The following is a 21,587-nucleotide window of genomic DNA, read 5'->3' as shown; positions in this document are numbered from 1 at the left end:
TGGACACCAAAATTTGAATGTCATATAATTTTCACCTCACATGAATAATTCTTTTTTTCCACTATTAAAAAATTTAAAAACCTGGGGCATCTGGGTGGCTCCATCGGTGAAGCGTCCAACTCTTGACTTTGGCTCAGGTCACAATCTCAGGGGCCATGAGTTCGAGCCCTGCATCAGGCTCTGCGCTGACGATGTGGAGCCTGTTTCAGATTCTTGTCTCCCTCTCTCTCTGAGCCTCCCTTGTTCATGCTCTGTCTCCTTCTGTCTCTCAAAAATAAATAAACATTTAAAAAATTTTAAAATAAATAAATACAAATTTAAAAACCATTCTTAGCTCATAGGGTGGACAAAAACAATAGGCCCTACTTGTGAACCCCTGATCTACAGGAAAAAAATGATAAACAAGATAAGTCTCCAAAAAAAAAAAAAAAAAGAAAATTACTCTATTTAAAAATAGTCTTTGCCTCAGGGAATTTCTGATCTACAGTAACAAATATTTATTTTTCCCCTTGATAAATGCTGTCAAGAAGGTACGTGAAGGGAACGATGGTAACAGTACCAAGGAATATGGTCTCCAATGAAGGCTGCACAGAGAAGGGGTTAAACCACCTTGAACTGGTGACCAGAAGTTGACCAGGAAATCAAGGTGATATATGTATATGTGAACATGGAAATTCTATATAATATGATAAAATAAAACCAAAAGATAGAAAAGTTCCTTGAGGAAGCCTAAAGCTTCATTTTTGATGTATTGACAGGTTGAATAGATGTGACTATAATTAGTACACTGTGATTAAATAAGCCAGATGGACATCCAGAACTACTCCTAATATGCAAATGGAACAAATTTGGCTTTTGCTTCTTTTTTTTGAAACTTTTAATGTTTTTTTTTATGTTTAAGAGAGAGAGAGAGAGAGAGAGAGTGAATAAACGATATGCAGAGAAAGAGAGAAGGAGACAGAATCTGAAGCAGGTTATAGGCTCTGAGCTGTCAGCACAGAGCCTGACATGGGGCTCGAACACACTAGCTGTGAGATCATGACCTGAGCCAAAGTCAGACGCTTTAACTGACGGAGCCTCCCAGGCACCCCTCTTGGCTTTTGCTTCTATCTTTGAATGATCTATGGCTGTACTATATGTCTCAAATGTGTTTTTCCCACCTGAAAATATTGAGGCCTATGGATCTCACACAGAACGTAACGTGAAATCGATGCAATCATGCATGGGAGTGCGAATGAGGAACAGGAGCTTCTTAAATTGTAGTTCTGTGAGGTTGTATTTTTCTTTATTGTAAAGCAGCAACATCCAAGGGTAAGATAGTCTTCTTTCAACCGTCCCATCTCCATTTTTTTGATCGGTTGGTCGGTAGTGGTGGCAGCTGTATTGTCTTGATTTTGCAGTTTGCATCTATAGCAGCAGGTATTGCCTCTTTGCTGGGGACATTACAGCAAAAACAATCATAAATGCGACAGGCGTAGAGACCAACACATTCATCAAAAAGAATTGAAGTCAGAAAATATTGGCATGGATTCATCTGAAGGACAAAGTTGTTTCAGCTCTCCCATGCAAATGTACCCAGGGAAGGCCTCTAAAGATTTCAAACAACAAGCTGCATCCATGGTAAAAAAGTGATCTCGAGATAACATAGCGCATTCAGTTTTAGAAAAATTGATATTTTTCCCCATCATTTCTTTGAATTTGACCCTGCTTGTCAAGTTCCTGCCATCTTCAGAGTAGTGGTTTCTGTAACACGTCCTGATATAGAAAACCCAATATCATAACTGTATTTTCCATGTAACTTTAATCCTCCACTTGGGCCACAACTATTCACAGTGACGAATGCCAACCAAGCTACGCAGTTTTCAGTTGTTTTCAAGAAAAGTATCAATGTCAGTTGTGGGAATCTGTGGCAACCACCAAAATGGATAAAATTAAGGGTTAAGCTACCCCCTGGCCCAACCATTTCCTTGCAAGCATCCAGGCCGAGTTATTCATCTGACCTCTTCACTAAATAGCACCCTTACACTCTTAGTGCAGGAGATGAAATGTATTGTTAACAATCCAAGGAATGGCTCATCTTGATTAATGTGATTTTCCAAACGGCTAAAACGAATCGCCTTCAGGGGAGCTATATATATATATATATATAATTATTTTTAATTATATTTTAATTATGTATAATTATATAAATCATATAAATTTATTTATTTATAATTGAATTATAAATAAATCAAATTATGTAAATTATACAAATTATATATTTGATTATAAAATTATATTTTAATCATAATTATTATTTTTATAAATAATAAAATTATATATTATATATAATATAGTGTATATATAATAGTATGTATATATATAGTATAATATTTATATGCTCACACATACACACATATTTTTTTCTGTGTGTTATGCATGCCTCTATTATAGATTTTCTTTCTTTCTGTTTTGTATTATAGTTGGTAATCTACATTTCTCTTTTACTAGAACAGCCCATAACCATTTTTAAGGTCCGTAGTTATGTTCATGTCTGTACACAGTGTAACACTTCCCACAGCACTTAATCATGTAACAAGTGTTTGCTGCATTTCAATTTAACTATTTAATAACTTAGTATTGTTACCAAAAACATGCAATGAATGGTAAAGTGATATTTCAGAAACCATTATGGTATATGACTGTTGTTTTTGAGGAATTCTTTATTAAGCGGCTGATAAAAGGTTCAGGCCACCAGCAAGTAGACAACAGCCCAAAACATTTTAATTTTCTCATAAGATAACATGCAAAAATGAACAGATATTACTTCCTCTGACTTCTCATCCCTCTGTTTTGAAGGAGGATTTATTTATTTAAACTTTTTAAATAAATAAATAAATAAAATATGAGAGACAAAACAGCTCCTCACTGGAGGGACATTCAAAATGAAGATAATCTAATGAAGGTGTCCCAGAATTTTTGTACTTCAGAATCACCTAGAGGCACTTTCGAAACCCAGATTTCTGAGTTTTTGCTTCAGTAGGTCTGTACATAAGCCCAAGTATTTGCATTTTTAACAAGTTTCAACGTAATACTGATGTTGCTTGTCTAGGGACCCTCACTCTGAGAAGCACAGATCAAATTCAAGTTTCATGTAGCCAACCTTACCATTTTTTTTCATTCGAGTTAGGTAACTTGCCTCTTTCTTTCATTGTTGAGAAAATTGGCTGAGTAGATATCCAGTTACAACTTTTCTGCCCTTGTTTGGTTAGTGTTGCCATGGGGGACTTCTTTTCCCACCTTTATTGGGAAATACGTATGTTTTTCCAAATCCTCAACTTCATGAAATATCTATTGAGAAATCAGGAAAACAGAAGAGGCATTATAATTCTCCTCTGAGAGGAATTAAAGCTTAACTAGAAAGATAGAAATGGTACTGATCCAAAGGAAAACACTGACTTGAAAGCAAAGCCTGGAGACACTGACATGCCACTCAAAAACTGAAGTCAATGTTCTTAGAAAATGGGATAAGGCAGTAGGAGAGAAATATCACTTTTAGATGGTGCCTGGTTAGAAAGTTGTGTTCATGCTGATGGTGAGCCATTCTCGCCAACAGAAGTAAGAGTAAGTTTGTGTGCATTTTACACTTTATACAAATCCTATGAGAGTTGTTCTAAGAAATAACACATTTAGAAAGCAAAATATGTTTTTTGATTAGCAATTTCAACATATGACTCTGTGTAGTGTCATTAACCTTGATAGGAAATCTGAATGTTATGTTATTAAAATAACTGCCTATTAATGTTTGCTGCCGTGTTTGAATATTAGCTATCGGCTACAGTTCCTGGTAAACACTTTAACAGAATTAATGCAAGAAAAGAAAATGTGAATGTTCTTGAGGGAAACTCCAACATGAAATAAGAAATTGCTCAAAAATCAGTTAAATAATGCAAAGCAATATTAATTCCATCAGCAAATGAAAATCAGGGCAAGCAAACAAAAGCTTTTATTGCTAAAATTGAAAGGAGTTCATCATATTAAGCACTATGTACCAATGTAAAGATATTTTTGAATACGCTTTTAAAAATCTGACCAACATTAATTCAAAAGGAAGTAAATTATTCTACATCTGGAATGTTTGTCACAAAACAAGGATCAATTTTATTGAATAGGGCAATCAATGTCTTGCGTGTTTTAAAATTTCATTTTAATAATGGTAATTTATAAATATTAAATATTTTATATTGTCTTTGCATTTTAAATTGTTTTATTTGGCATTGATTTTTGTGTTAGTTCTCCCTGCATTAGCATTTTTTGTTAGGAATTATGTATATCAAGTTGAAATGATTTGTATGTATTATTGAAATATAAAATCTTGGGGCGCCTGGGTGGCGCAGTCGGTTAAGCATCCGACTTCAGCCAGGTCACGATCTCGCGGTCCGTGAGTTCGAGCCCCGCGTCAGTCTCTGGGCCGATGGCTCGGAGCCTGGAGCCTGTTTCCGATTCTGTGTCTCCCTCTCTCTCTGCCCCTCCCCCGTTCATGCTCTGTCTCTCTCTGTCCCAAAAATAAATAAAAAAAAAAAAAAAAAAAAGAAATATAAAATCTTATCACAAGATATTGGTGAATAACAGTAATAAGTCATGCACTTAGTAATATATATGTATTATTTTATAGAAAACATTAAATAATGTATATCTACTGCAGATACAGCATTTACTGTTTATTTTTATGGTCATTCATTATTACTAAAAACACGTAGTCTGCTATGAAAAATACAAAATAATATGATTTTGAGAATTCCTATAAATTCCCCAAAATTCTAATTTGTCATTCCCAAATCCAAAGACTAATGTCTGTCAGGAATTTGGAAATGTTACATTTGGGACATTTTTAGTTTTCAAATTTTCCAATAGTAAGCATATGAAATTTATCTTAGCTCCTCTTTGAGGCCACAGAACTTGGTATTTCCTCTGTCTGGAACATTTTTTCTAGATACCCCCCTTGCTCACTCAGCTCATCAGTGAGAACAAGTATCCCTCATAGAAAATTGATTGTTTGGATCAATTGATTGGAAAATACATTGGAAAAACACATGGATGTATAGTGAGCAGTAAATTTGTCTGCCATACATTTGCTCCCTTTAATATTAGTTATTGCAAGTGTCTCTTAGAAATAGACCATGGTTTCCCAGTCATCTTTTTTTTCCCCAGTTGAAGAAATTTGTTGAGTTGTTTATGGCCTAGATTCTGACTGTTAGGAAAGAATTTTTCAAGATTTCTTTGGCATATGTCCCTACACACACACACACACACACACACACACACACACACACACACGAAATACAGACTTATCTGATTTTCTTAAATCTGGGTCCGTTTTTTATTCTCTTTTCCTTATTTTTAATTTTACTTCTATTATGCTGTATTATGGGCTGAAGCGTGTCCTATATTGAAGAAAGGTTAAGGTCCTAATTCCCAGTATTTCAGAATGTGATTATATTTGGAGATACGGCCTTTAGAGGTAATTAAAATGAGGTCATTAGGCTAGGTTTTATTCAGTATGATTCAGGTTGCATCCCTGTAAGGAGAGGAGATTAGGACACCGACACATACAAAAAGAAGACCATGTGAGACATAGGAAGAGGACAGCCATCTACAAGCCAAGAAGACAGGCTTCAGAAGAGACCCACCCTGCTGACACCTTGATTTTCAACTTCCAGCCTCTAGAACTGTAAGGAAATAAATTGCATTGTTTAAACCACTCCTGCGTGGTATTATGTATTACGGCAGCCGGAGTGAACTAATAAATGTTGTAAAGCACTTCTGTCTCAAGTAGTTTCTAATATGTTATGAGTTAAAAAATCAAGTAGTTAAACTGAATACCAGGTATGTATAGTAAAGATTTCTAGTAGTGGACTCTTTACCAGGAAACAAAACAAAACAAAACAAAACAAAACAAAACAACCAAGATACCTTTATATTTGTAGTAAGCAGGGTCTATTTTGCTTAGGAGGATGGTCATTAGTGTTGTCCCCTAAGAGCGTCCAGTTCCCATTATGGAAATACAGTAAGGATGCATTTTTCTGTATCTTTGAAGGCAGATGCATCATGTGACTTGTCCTGGCCAATAGAATACGAGCAGAAGGGATGCGTGTCATTTCTCGGCTGAAGTTTTTAAGAGTCAGTGCGCCACCTGTCACGTTTACTTTTTTCTGCTTTGGCAGCTGTGCAACAGGAAGATGGAGGCTCGTGCACCCCGAATCCCTGAGTGAGGATGATGTACAAGGAGCTGCGAAGCTGGCCCGCCACGGGTCACGGAGAAGGGATGAGAACTGGGCTTCCACTACTTTGAAGCACCACAATTAAGCGGCTCTTGCACCACGATTAAGTGGCTCTTTGACACTGCAGAACTTATACAACTGATCTGAGGTATTTTTAACCCCGTTGTAGATACATAAGCTATTATTATAGTCTTTTTTTTTTTTTTTTGAAAGATTGGAACGAATTTTTGAGTAAGAATTCCAAGAGCAATGGGGTGGGTTGCATCCTGAACAAAGCATTCATCACGTTGCTCTCAGGCTTCCCATGGTCATCAAGATGATTCTGAATACTCACTGGACACAGATTCTCAGGGCATATTTCTGTACAGTGAGGTGAATTTCTGTGATGCTCCCAAAATGTTCATTTCTTGTACATATAAATCAAACTCTCCCACATTTATCATAACAGAAAATTCTTTGAGGTTTCCTTAACTAGCTCTTAACCTTCTGGGTGCCACTTTTCCGTGGGCTACCATCCAGAAGGAAACCTTTCTCCACTGTATTTCCTCAAGGCAGGGTGCTTAAAAAGGCAGAATAGCCGGAAATATTCCAGGGTACAGCCACAACCCAAACACTCTCTCCTAAGAGTGGGGATAAACAGAATCTAGAGGTATCCCACCTAACTTCTTAGACCAGTATGCATTCTGACTGAAAAATCTATACCAATCTGGAAGCATATGGATGCCATTTATTTCATTTCCTTTGCAGAAGGGTACTTTAGGGATCACTTCTGCCTTTCCCCCAGGCCCCACCTTTCTCTGTCTTATCATTTGGAGGCTACAGAGGAATTGAATTCATCTTGAAAGAGTGTTTATGAATTAGATTGTGACCATTACTTCAATGATTAAATACTCAAGAGAGATAATCCAAGCCAGAGACCATGTCACTAGAGGGAACCATGGTTAGTGGCAATTACTGCTCGTTTTCCATAAACATGGCTGTGAGCCAACCTTAGGGGGAAAACGTAAAGTTGGTAAATGACATATTTGGCATCTCCGTCTGTTTCTTTCCTTACCCCTTCAGCACTTGGTCTGGGTTCATTATGCTTTTCATGGCACCAAGACTCCTATTACATAAGGGATTTTATTTCCAGTATAGACTCCTCAAACTCACTCCCCACTCTGGAAACACAGACCCACCTCTTTCATCATATGAGGGCATTATTATTGAGCTAAATTCAGAGTACTATGGAATCCATATCTCTGAAATGGATTCTAATTTCCAAGGAAAGCCCAACATAAGGTTTCCAGGTCTTAAGCAGGTTTCTAAAGTTCTTTTACCTGCCTTCTGGTGAATAAAGCATAGCATTTTAACAGGCTACCAATTATACATGGACTTTAGGTATCAGAGGATGGTCAGTTTTGAAGACTCTTTTGGACTGGCTCCTATTTCCTGTTGACATTGTAATTGACTCCACCAAATGGGTTCCCCTCTGCCCATCTTGAGTTACATGCATGTAGCTTGAGGAATCAATCTCAGGTCCAGGGGTGGGGCTTGTGGAGTCGAAGCCAATCACAGCAATCCTGTCCTTCTTACTTTGGTGAATAGTGCAGGGATGAGCCAATTAGCATAAGGAATTATTCCAGAACAGACAAGGGACCTAATTCAGGGCAGCAAGTGGGAGAAGACATCTGCTTAGGGACTCTGGGAAAGAAACTTCCTCCGTTTTATGAAAGACCTTTCTTACGTGACCCTTATTCTCTTCTCCAGAGCAGATGAGGAAGGAAATAGCAGTAGGAGGTAAAGCACTTCTCTTAGGACCACAAGGGGGCTCTTGCCTTAAAATAATTCTGGCATCTGAAAGCAGAAAAAAGAGAGGGAAAGGGTCCTTGATAACTTTATTAAACCATTGAGCCAAACCTACCCTGCAGTCCATATTTCTTCTGCATTTCCTCACAGTTACATGAGATCTTCAAGCATCCTTTATTTTTAAACAATATCAGCGTTATTTTATTTAACTTGAAACCAGAATTTTTTTTTTTTTTTTTTTTTTTTTTTTTTTTTTTTTGGGACAGAGAGAGACAGAGCATGAACGGGGGAGGGGCAGAGAGAGAGGGAGGCACAGAAGCGGAAACAGGCTCCAGGCTCTGAGCCATCAGCCCAGAGCCTGACGCGGGGCTCGAACTCACGGACCGCGAGATCGTGACCTGGCTGAAGTCGGACGCTTAACCGACTGCGCCACCCAGGCGCCCCGAAACCAGAATATTATTTCACTGTTAAACTCACTAAGAATATGGGTCTGTTAATACTTTTTTTAAAAACATCTACACATGCCCTGAGCCTTGGTAATTCATAATATAATATGCCCATTTAAAAAATTGATCGAGGGGCGCCTGGGTGGCTCAGTCGGTTAAGCGTCCGACTTGGGCTCAGGTCATGATCTCATGGTTCATGGGTTCTAGGTTCATGGGTTCGAGCCCCCGTGTCAGGCTCTGTGCTGACAGCTCAGAGCCTGGAGTCTGCTTCTGATTCTGTCTCTCTCTCTCTCTCTCTCTCTCTCTCTCTCTCTCTCCCCCTCTCTCTCTGCAGCTCCCCCTGCTCACGCTCTTCTCTCTCTGTCTCTCAAAAATAAATGTAAAAAAAATTTTTTTAAATAGACCTATTTGTCAAATAAATTTATGTTAAAAATACCCTTGGAGAGTCACTTTCCACAATGAATAAGAGTAATCTAATAATCATGATTTGACATGTATATTCCCTAACATAAATATTTGAAAAACAATACTACAAAGATTTTTGGCCATTCCATTTAATATACAGGAAATTTAGTATAATTTGGTAGTGATGACCAGATACTGTCGTTAGGTTTGGATAAAAATACAGAGATAATATGGTTACAAACAATGGATTTAATAGTGTTCTTTCTTCATGTCTCAGACATTTATTTATGTCTGGTAACATAATACAAAAATTAAAGGTAAAGAATGCATCCATTAATTTGGTATGGGATGGGGCGCCTGGGTGGCTTAGTCAGTTAAGCGCCTGACTTCAGCTCAGGTCATGATCTCACAGTTCGTGGGTTTGGGCCCCCTGTTGGGCTCTGTGCTGATAGCTCAGAGCCTGGAGCCTGCTTTGGATTCTGTGTCTCCCTCTCCCTCTGCCTTTCCCTTGCTCACGCTCTCTCAAAAATAAACAAAAATTAAAAAAATTAATTTGGTATAGGAGGAGATTTCTATCTTTTATAAAAAGGAAAAAAATAAGAGAAAAGAGAACTCTGAAGGCACCTATAGGTACACACATAAAATTAACTTACATAACTTCAGAAACTCTGTAACTAATACTTTCCCTCAATTCCACCGTTAGCCTGAAAAATAAAACTGTCAGTTATTTTAACAGAAAACAACAACAACAACAAAGTTGTATTCAGGCATAGTCGAGAATTGCAACTGGGGACATGCAAGCTATGACAAAACCATAGGCAAGTCCAGAGGACAAAGGAGAAGAAGCTCTTTTATAGAGGAAAGAGGGAAGGTGACAGGGGTTTTTATAAACAAAAAGCCCACTGGAGTAAACTGGGAGCTCAAAGTGTTGTAGCTTCTCATTGACTGAATTGGCTGGGCTGCTTCTGGACAAGAAGAAAACATTCTTCCTCTTCCTCGCGTAGTAGAGCAACATCTATTTGCAAGGTAAGACTAGACTGGTAGGGCATGAGACGCCCCCCTTCTGGCATCTGACTCCATTCTAAATGAGGTTTTCTTCTTAATTTTCACACTAGTGACCTTATCTTCTAGTCCACCAAGTGCATGTAGTAAGTAGGCTTTTTTTCTCATTCGTGTTTTTTGTATTTCTGCTCTTAGTAAATGATTTCTCAGTTTGTTTTCCCCTCTATGACTTAATTTCTTCTTATATAAATGGGTTTTTTTTTTTTTTTTTTTTTTTTTTTGAGACTTAAATGAGCCAATAGTTACAAAGTTCTTAGAACACTGTCTGGAACACAGTATGCACTCATTTAGTGTCATCCATTAATTATTACTGTTATCATTGTCAACAGTGTCATATAACACACACAGGGAACAATTTTTCCTTCCTTCTTTATTAATGTCATTTTACTGGATACACAATATTATAAAAAAAGGAATTTTACTTTTTTTTTGGACTGTTACATTGTTAATACTTTTTTGTGGTCTTTTAAATTTTGTTTTACTATTATAACTAACCATGTAATGAATATCCTTATTTATGCATTTTTGCACACAGCTCTCTTATTTCCTTAGGATTCAGTCTTAGAATTGGAATCACCTAGTGAAAAGGTATTTTGGTGTGACATAAATCCTCTAGATGTTATATGGATGGGCTCCCCTATGTTTCCCAGCTTCCTTGGAACTGATTGGGGCCTAGTTCTGATCAATGGGCCCTGGCTGATGGGGTGTGGACCAAAGCTAGTTGTGTCACATCTGGGTCAAACATTTAATTTACAGGGTAAGAACTTTTGGTGTTTTGTTCTCTCTGCTTTAGTGATTGAGTTCCTACATGGAGGGCAGTAGACCAGTGAGTCTGGAGTGGAAACAATCCTATATGAACAAGCAGCAAACAATTTTGTTTTTAAGTATCGAGACTTGGGATCTCTCTGTTACTGTAGGAAGAGGGTACTGCTATGGTATAGATTTAGCACGGGGTGGCAAGAATTGAGGAAATTTATACCAGAATTTAGCAGGATATTAATCTGTTTTATGACAGTGACAAAACAATTGGCAAAACTATTAAATATTCAAAATATTTGTGGATCTATGTGAAGAGGCTGGAAAATAGAACACCAATAGTGTGCATTGATTGCTATTGGTTGCCATTGACAAGTTGTTATAAGAAAAGTAAACTCATGAAAGAAGTAATCAGTTTGCAGGCAGAATTGAAAGGGAAAAGATAAAATTTAGAAATTGAGAGCCTTGAAGGTTTGGAAAAGGCACCTGCTTATTACCTTCAAAGAGTAAAAAGCAAGAATGAAGATTGTGAGAGTCAACAATGTTCAGTGAAACTGTTTACTGATTAAATGATTTCAGGTCAAAGATTAGACTGGAGCTATGGTGTCTTTCATTTACATGAATTAGATCAACAAAAAGATTGGATTCAGGGTGTGGCCTTGCCACAGAAGCTGTACAATCTCAAAATGGTCCATAGTAAATCAGAAGAGAGGGATCTATAATTGGGAAATTGAAGAAATACAGCCGATCTGAAAACTATGTCTCAAAATGTACTGTGTTCCTGATTCTTGACCCATGAAACTGACTTGAATCAAATAGACAAGAAGCTGGGGCACCTTGGCTCAGTTGGTTAAGCTTCTGACTTTGGCCCAGGTCATGATCTCATGGTTTGTGGGTTCAGGCCCCATATCTGGCCCTGCACTGACAATGTGGAGTCTGCTTGAGATTCTCTCTCTTCCCCCTCTCTCTGCCCCTCCCTGACTTGCACTTTCTCTCTCTCTCTCAAAATAAATAAACAAACTTCAAAAGTAGATAAGCCTACTAAGACTTTTAGAAAGTCGTACTGCCAATGAAACTGTAAACATAGACTGAAATAGTCCATGTTTATTCCAACCTTATAATTACAAACTTGGACAACCAAACTTTCATCAGAAGGAAAGCAAAAGATTCCTTGCCCCTAAGGAAGTCTTTTCCCCATAACTCCTTTCAGAGGGGCCAAGAACAGAAAGGGAAGACTGGCCACAGCATGATCCAGATAACATAATGAATGATGGACTTGGGAGCTCCTCCCAGATTGCAGAATCAGGAACTAACCAAAGAACATTCCACACTTCCAGGGAAGGGCTCTAAGCAACTTCTTTCTAGCGCAGTAGCATTACTATGGATTAGTGATTGTTGGGTATATTCCATTCTTCCCCTTTCTGAATGTGAATGTTTATTGCTATTGTCTTGTCCTTGTTCCCCTAGTATATACTGGCAGTGTGGTGGTGAGGGGGATAATATGTTTTGCTGGTATATGGGTTCTAGACTAAGAGGAGCCATATTTAAATCTGATGTAGGAGCTACTATTACCACCCAGATATCCTGGAATTGAGTTGGATATAATAACCAATAGAACATTGAGTAGTCTTCCTTTGGAAAAGGGTTGACTGTGTTCTATCTGCAAGGAAAGTAGTACAAATATGTATTTTGTATGCAGATGGGAAGACTTTGACAAAAACAATAATGCTTACCAAGTATTTTATGAATTTCCCTATATTGCCCAGACCCACTGCAGTTAAACTAGTCAAATGACTTGTTCTGCTCATGCAAGGAATGTATTTATGTCACTTCTGGGGTAAAGCAGTTAATTGCTAGAGTAAGAGGGTACAGTGTTATCGTCTCAGAGAGGAAGAAGACCCCATTTTGATGTGGTGAAGCTATACTACTGAAGTGGCCATCACATGGGAGATAGTTGCTGTCAAAAGTCATCACGATGTTGTTAGGGTCTACCATAACATGAGCTTAAAGTAAACTGTCCTTGTACTAAGCCACTGAAGTGCAGGGTCTTTGGTTGTTCTTGTTTCCGTAGACTAACCTGGCACTGTCCAATAGAGACACGATGTGAGCCACTTTAGTAGCCACATTAAAAAGTAAGAATCAGGTGGGATTAATTTTAATAATTTTATCTAACTCAACATATCCAACATATCATCAATATATGAATTATGAATGAGATATTTTATATTTTTATGTCTTCAAAACCACATCTCAATTTATACTGCCCATATGCTTATTGTCCAATGGCTACATGTAGCTGATGGTTACTGTATTAGAGAGCACAGGTCTGGCTTGTCCGTATTTTGAATTGGTACCTTCAACAGTGAAAAGAATAGAACCATCATCTTTTCCTGATGCCTAAAGTTAGAGAATATGACAGTTAATTTTATGTGTCAATCTGGAAAGTGTGTTTGGATAAGATCCACATTTAAATCAGTGAGGTTTAGGGAAAGCAGATTCCTCTCCGTAAGGTGGGAGTGGGCCTCATCTAATCAGTTGAAGGCCTGAATAGAACAAAAAACCAGCCTTCCTGAGCAAGAAAGAATTTTCAGCAGACTTCCTTCAGTGTTCATCTACACCACCAACTCTCCTAAGTGTCTAGGCTTCTAGCCCACACTGAAGATTATGGAGCTAATAATCATGTGAGCTAATTCCTTACAATAAGTCTCTCTCAGTCTATGTGTGTGAGTGTGTGTGTGTGTGTGTGTGTGTGTTTGTGAATATATATATATATATATATATATATATATATATATATATTCCCCCAACCTAGAACTCTAATACAAAATTTATTTAACTAAATTTGTCTGCTCCCATCTTCTTCCATATTATATCTTTCTATCACAGAGGTTGGAAGTCAAAGATTACATTTTCCAGAATACCATATAGCTAAGAACTCAGACGCATTTGGGATTCTATTAGTGAGTTGCACTTGCAGGATTTGGGGAAGATAGAAATAAGGAAGAACTTTCTTTCAAATAAAGCTCAACAGGCCAAGGGATTTTTTCAAGGTGGTATATTCTACATTTCTGTGTCTAGTGATTAAAGCACTTGTAATGGTAGCAGTCCTTCTGGAAGCAGGAATATCTTCTTCCTGTTCTCTGTGTCACAGCCACAATAATATGACCCTAACACTAGAAGTCCACTGTGGTTGTCTAAGATTTACTCTTCTAATCCTTGAACTATTTTCTAAGTGCCTAATTCAATCTGCTAGGTATACTTGGAGAGATTTCTGTTTCTTACATTAAAGCTATCTTGTAGAATAATACATTATATTGAATAATTTACTAGATTCCAAGAAAAATCAGGATTAGTTATGATGAATGTGAAACTGCATCTTAGTTTAAAAAAAATAAAAATTCATTTCTCTCTTATATGCAAGTCCAGAGATAAATACGTTTTTATTAATTTGGATACATATTGTCAAAAGAGTATAGATTCTTCCATTAGGAAGACAGTAGTTCTCGTCAAACTTCATGCAAACAAACTTGCAGTGAATGGAAGCTGCCACAGGAGCACTGTGTAGGAAAGGTGGTCTGCATGCATCTGTAAAGGGCTTCAATGGCCTATTAATATACTAAACCCAATCAGAGGGATAAAAATGGAGTGGGAGGAGAGTGATTTGGGAAAGTTAGTTCTGTCAAACATAACATGTAACACATAATTTCATGCCAAGCTATGTTATTAACAAGAACTATTTTGGTTGCAAATTTTGGAAACCCAACTTTATTAGACTTCAAGGAATTTGTTGGATCACAAAACTAAAAATTCCAAGGCCAAATCGGGCAGGCTTCAAGAAAGGTGGATTGAGGATCTCAATGTTGTCATCAGGACTCAATTTCATTCTTTCCATTTCAGTGTTATCCTTCTCTTTTGAATCCACACTAAATCAGTATCAAGGTGATAGCAAGTTGGTAGCAAGGTGACAGCAAGCAATTCCATTCTCTCAGCTATTCAAAAAGCGGCAAGCTTCCCTTTTCCAATAAAAGTCCCAGAACTGACGCTCCCAGGAAATGAGATGAGTAAGCCCACGTACTCATCCTTGAATTATATCCTGGGCAAGCAGTACGGCACTCTGATATGGTGATATTTCTATCTCAAAGAAAAGGGTAAGGTCAGCTCTAACAAAATTCATGGAATTAACGTTGGGCAACTAACTTCCTTACCAGTGAAAATTGGTGTGTTTTTGCTAAAAGAAAAAAAAGCATGAATATTAAGCAGGCAATGCTTTTTTTTTTTTTTAAGTCCATCTCTTGTTGGACTCTCAGTCTACATTGACTCATAAGTTAGATCTTGTAATTTTATATGTTATTTTTTTATTTTAGCATCAAATTTAGAAATCTTATTGGATAAAAACCTCTACATCAAATGTGGAAAACAGCACATAATGGGTTCATGATAAAAACATTTATTGTGTAAATAAATGGATTTGCATTTATCAGTTAATTTATCAATTACCTATTGCCACGTTAAAAAATACCCCAAACATTAGGTCTCGAAACACCAGATTTATTTTTTCATGATCCTGAAGGTCAGCAATTTTGTCAGGGCTAAATGATGCACCTCACCTCTGTTGTTAATATTGGATTCTTTCATTCATTTGCAGTCAGTTCTCAACAACAAATGCGAAAATTTTCTGGCTTGTTTTGGGAGGCCTTATTCACAGGCTTGGATTTTGTGTGGAGAAATAAGGGATTACTGGACCACCTACCTGTCAGGATCTTGCAGAGTGGCCACAGTTTTTCCTTTATGGTGACTCTGTTTAAAAAGCATCAAATAAAGAAAGCTCAATGCACAACATCCCATTGGCTAACGTAAGTCACAAAGAGTGGAGAAATAGACTCTGCCTCTTGATAAGAAGAGCTAAAAAATATTACTTTTCTTATTAACTTTTTTTTATTTTTCAATTTGCCACAGTTCAACCTATGGCCACAGTTCTTTGCATCCTTTCTACTTGCAAAGTAAGTCCTAAAAACTCCAAAAGAAATTTCAACAAATTTTGGCGTTAAGCTCAAAATCTAGCTTCCTATAATCTGTATCTAAGACTAAGATAAATGTGGCTCCTAAAATTCATCTTCTATTGATTCAGTGACATGTAAACTAAAAAGATAAATTACTTGTCCTCATACTGCCTTGGACAGAATAGCCACATAAGACCCTCCAATTCCAGAAATGGAAGAATAGAAGACACTGGTCCAGAGCAATTGTGAAAGTTCGCTAGGCACACGGTATCAGATCACATTACTCTGGAGACAAAGTTTTTCTTGATTAGAGCTGGCATTTGCATCTTACAAGGAATTCCCAAGTCCACTTTTCTCCATGGTTTCAGCTCTGCCATTGGAGTCTTTCCCCCCTCCACCCTTTAGAAAAGAAATACCCAAGTAGCTTGCTCAGCCTGCTTTCTACCTCTAGAAAATCCGGGACCCCAAAACACTAATTTAAATTAATGCTCTCGCTTCTAGTACAAATTCTAGTGCTTTGATTACTGCTACTTCCTTTAGAATTCAATGGGTTTCCTATGAATAAAAACCATATCCACATTTGCTGTCACATTAGCTAAAAGAAGTCACAGGGTCAAACGCAGATTTAGAGAGTGGAAATAGTTTCCACCTCTTGATAGAAGGGGTTTCCTGTTTTGGGTTGTTTTTTTTAAAATTTATTTATTTATTTTGAGAGATAGAGTGTACACTTGAGGTGAGAAAGGGCAGAGAGAGAGGAGAGAGAGAATCCCAAGCAGGCTCCATGATCTCACTAACCTTGAGATTATGACCTGAATCCAGAGTCACTTACCTGATTGAGCCACCCAGGCAACTCAGCTGTTGCTTGTTTGTATGACCTTTTCTTTAAATTGATCACACAACAGAAGGTTGAAAGATTTACTAAAAAATCCTCCTCTGTCCCAAAAATAAATAAAAAGCGTTGAAAAAAAAAAATTAAAAAAAAAAAAAAAAAAAAAGGGGCGCCTGGGTGGCGCAGTCGGTTAAGCGTCCGACTTCAGCCAGGTCACGATCTCGCGGTCCGTGAGTTCGAGCCCCGCGTCAGGCTCTGGGCTGATGGCTCGGAGCCTGGAGCCTGTTTCCGATTCTGTGTCTCCCTCTCTCTCTGCCCCTCCCCCGTTCATGCTCTGTCTCTCTCTGTCCCAAAAATAAATAAAAAGCGTTGAAAAAAAAAAATTTAAAAAAAAAAAATCCTCATGTTTTTTTTACCAAATGCAAACATGCTATTATATGATATTAAACTCCTTATTCTTTATGGACATTAACTTTTCCCCCAAACAAACTTCCTGCCGATTAGTATCTGGCATTAAATTAAATCAGGCAAACAAAAGGAGAAATAAACAGTTGTGGGATGTATATAAGTTCTAAGCAAGAGACTCATAAAACAATGAAGTTTCCCAAATCCTATTACCTAGGCAAAGTTTTTAGATATCCTCAGAATGAGATCACAAATCCTAGAAGTTTAAACTAAGCATTAATACTGACCTCAAATACTGGCTCTAAAATGAAGAATTTATATGTAGTTGCAAACTAATCCAAAGATATCCTTGCAGATGTTACCTCTATCATAAGAGGTAACAGTTATTTTGAGGGTTAAAAGGGAATATTTCTCCTTAAAATTCTGTTCTACAGTGTTAGTGTCATACTACATTTAACCTAGGAAACTGAAATTCACTGTTATAAAGCAGTTAGACAGGACAGTGAAAATTTCTGCAACACAATAAGTGTTTTCAAGTCTATCTTTAAGGTCAGTATACTTATACAGTTTCTATAGAAACCATATTTCAGTAACTCAGTATCTAAAATAAAATCACCTTGAAGAAAACTAAAAATATTCTATGTATTTCATTACAGGATATAAGTTTTAGAACAATAGTGCAGTGAGATAAAAAAAATAAAATGCCTCCTTTTTCCTAAACTACTTAGTGAATCATATGGACTATGAAAGCTAAAGAAAATCTTAATTAACATTACAATTACTCCTCTTTTTTGTTCCCTCAACAGTTACTGTAGGCATGGGGGTGGGAGAAGAGGTGGTGACTAATAGAAATGGAGAAGTAGTTGGCTAGAAAGTTCATTCTACCCTTTGGAAGCTCATACTCAGGGAAGAAATCTACACACAATAACTCAAATACAAACTATGACATAAATATGCTAAATTTTGAGAACTTCGTTGATTCAAAAAGCGTGAATTTAACACCAAAAAGCATGAATTTACTCATTGTTAGGTTATGCATTCGTTGTGAGAATGGGGTCATATAGTATTGTAAAAGAAATTTAAATGCTTGATAAAAAACAAAGCTATAAACAAAAATCTGCAAATGAATGTTGATAGTAGTTTTATTCCTAATTATCAAAACTTAGAAACGATCAAGATGTCCTTCAGTAGGTGAATGGATTAAGTAAACTATTGTGCATCTAGACAATAGAATATTTAGACAATAGAATATCATTTAACACTAAGAAGAAATGAGCTATCAAACTGGAAAAATATGGGGGGACACTAAATGCATCTTACTAACTGAAAGAAGTCAATCAGAAAAGGCTACATACTGTATGATTCCAATTAAATGACATTCTATAAAGGGCCAAACAAGATAGTAAAAAGATTAATTAGCCAGGGGTTGGGGATAAGGACCAGGGATGAATAGGCAGAGCAATGAGGGTTTTTAAAGCAGTGAAAATACTCTGTATGATACCGTGATAATGAACACATGATATTATATATTTGTCCAAACCCATAAAATGTCCAACACCAAGAATAAATTAAAATGTAAACTATGGACTTCAGATGACTAAGATGTGTCAGTGTAGGTTCATCAGCTGTAACACATGCATCACTCTGGTAGGGGATATTGACAACGGAGGAGCTAGGCATGTGTGGGAGCAGGGGGCATGTGGGAAATCTCTGCATATTCCTCTCAATTTTGTGTGAACTTAAAATTTCTCTTAAAAAAAACATTAAGAAAGAAGGAAAGAAAGAAACTCTTATACACATCTGGGCAAAGAGCTTGTTTATCAAACAACAGAATCTCATGCAATATTTCCTCACTAATCCTATACCATTGTCTCGTGCATGTTGTCCAATTGTAATCAGTCCCTATAATGGCTAATTTTATGTATCACCTTGACTGGGCTAAGGAATGCCCAGCTGGTAAAATTTTATTTCTGGGTATGTCTCTGAGGTTGTTTCCAAAAAAGTTTAGCATTTGAATCAGCAGACTGAGTAAAGATCTCCTTCGCTAATGTGGGTGGGCATCATCCAAACCATTGAGGGTTCAAATAGAACAAAAAGATGGAGGAACAGCAATTTTTTTCTCTCCTCTTGAGCTGTAATGTCCACCTTTTCCTGCCCTTGGACATTGGAGTTCTTGATTCTCTGGCTTTCTGACTCGAGCACTCAAACCACCTTTACCTCTCACTCATGTTTATGATCTCTGAGTTATACCATTGACTTTCCTGGTTCTGAAGCTTGCAGACACCAGATCGTGGGACTCCTCAACCTCCATAATCATGTGAACAAATTCCTATAACAAATCTCTCATTTTTCTATATATATACTATACTATTGATTCTGTTTCTCTGGAGAATCTAATACACTCCTTCATCTTAAAAGATCATCTTTAAGCTCCTAATCTCAAACCCCAGCCTCTAAAAATACCCTCTTTTGAACTCTTCACTTTAGGACAGTACTAAAAGTCTGTCAAGGAGGTGCTTCCCCTTATTGGAGTAGGTTAATAATTCTAGTTTGGCTTGGTCAACAGCTTTTTTGGTAGGTTTGTGGATAAGTCAATTTTTTATAATCTTAGATTGCCCACCAAAATCTGGTTGAGACATGCTTGCTGTCATGGCTAAAAATGCTTCACTCAGAAAGTCCATTCCTCTGAAGCCTGGAGCCTTCTACTGAGGTCTCTTCATGACCAAGTAATGGTCTCCCTTTCTGAAGCAGGCCTAATACACCCACTTGCTTGATCAACAAGTTTTTCTGATGAATTTTTGTGGATATTTGACAATCAATAGCATGGGTGTTTTGCTCTAGAAGATTATACCATTCCATATACTTTACTTAAGGTTTTATCTAGTGACATATATTATTCCTAGAAATTTCCCACTGAGAATAGTAAATATGACATAGAGTGAATGTCCAGAAGTCATCAGCTATTAAGGAACAGAACAGAATTTGACCCCAGATCTAGTTAAAACTCTAAGGACATTGGTATTACTGCTAAATACTGCAGGTTAAAATGTAATTATACAAGAGAGTTGCACCTCCAGAAAGATGAAATAGATGTAGTTTTCCCTTCTCCTTTTACTAAGTGCAACTAACCCTCCAAATTTTATATGTAAAAACACTGAAAAGTGGAGAGAAAACACAGACTAGCTAGGGACCTTGGGATTCAAGGAATAACCTAACAGTGATTACCCTGGGTTTTCTTTTTGTCTCATATATCCCAGATTGGGTGCTGGAGAAGTTAGCTCCCTATGTATATATTATTTTCAATATAAATCTGTGCTAAAAATTCATATGCTGTAAGTAAGAATAGCAGTTTTGCTAAGTGTTTTCATTCTGTCCATTCTACAAACAGATAGCAGCAAGATGCACAGTAGACATCAAACCCTGAATCAGATGGGCAAGATTCTAAGATCAATAAAAACATATTCTTCAATATGGGAAATTCTCAAAGGGTCCACAAATGCAGGATGGCAGACAAACATATGAACAAATCACTTTGTTTATCGAGAGCTTCCTAAGCATTGGACACTTGGCTCAAGTTAAGTCCTGTTTAATCCTTACAGTCCTATGAGCTAGAATCTCTTATCTTCATTTTATGAAAAGAGTAACTGATGCATAGAAAGGTTAAATAAATTGCCCCATATCACATGGTGAACAAGTAGCAGAAGCAGGATTTGAAACCAGGTTTGCATGATTCCCAAAACCAAGCTCTCAACCGCATCCTATACAGCTTCCTATAAATGTTCACATGGTTAAGAGACAATGAGAAAATGTGATAATTACATTTACATGTTTGAAAGAAGGGGTAGAAACCGTTATATTTCCCACAACATCCAGCTCACTGCCAGGTACATGCAGGTACTTGTTAATTACTGAATTGTGTCTAATTTGATTCAAAAGAGCTAAGTAAATTAAAAAGCATATTCTATTTTCTAATTGTGTTCTTTTAGTATATGGCTATAGTGTATCTATAAAGCCTGGAACTTAGAGAATTTTGTTTATATTCTCACTCTAACATGCTACCTACCACATTTTTCCTCTGGAAAATACTTATATAGCTGGTTCTCCTCCTTAACTGGTCCCAATCCACACACCCTCTACCCTTTCTAAATAATCTATGACCTAATAGTCCAACAGTCCAGTCACTTAAATATGCTATCGATTGTTATTTTGTGAACAGAAAGCATCCACTCGAACCCATTTACATTTTATATTTGTTTTCAAATATCCCATGTACCATATGTCAACACATAATTTTTATTTTCCCTTTTCAGCATTTCTGAAATTAATAATAATGTGTTGGCAATTAATTTCATTTAAGTTTTAAAACACCTGCCGGGTGTTTTATGCTTTTTATGGTTTCAGAGAGTAGGGGTTAGTATATGCACAATATGGAAAGATTTTTATTTCTTTGCTCTCGCTCTTTTTTGAAAAATTTTACTGCCACATCAAATTTATACTGTATATATTCCCATGCTATAAAAATGCCTACTTTCCAAACTATTGCCTGTGCAGTTTTATAAGGTGCACCAAAGGGTATTTCCCTTTCCTGCATCATTTTGATAATCATTGCGGCTTAATGCATGAAGGGGTTCTTTTG

Source organism: Neofelis nebulosa, chromosome 3 (assembly GCF_028018385.1).
Source record: "Neofelis nebulosa isolate mNeoNeb1 chromosome 3, mNeoNeb1.pri, whole genome shotgun sequence".
NCBI classification, from domain to species: domain Eukaryota; kingdom Metazoa; phylum Chordata; class Mammalia; order Carnivora; family Felidae; genus Neofelis; species Neofelis nebulosa.
The sequence above is the reverse complement of the archived record's forward strand: the minus strand, read 5'-3'. Positions refer to the sequence as shown.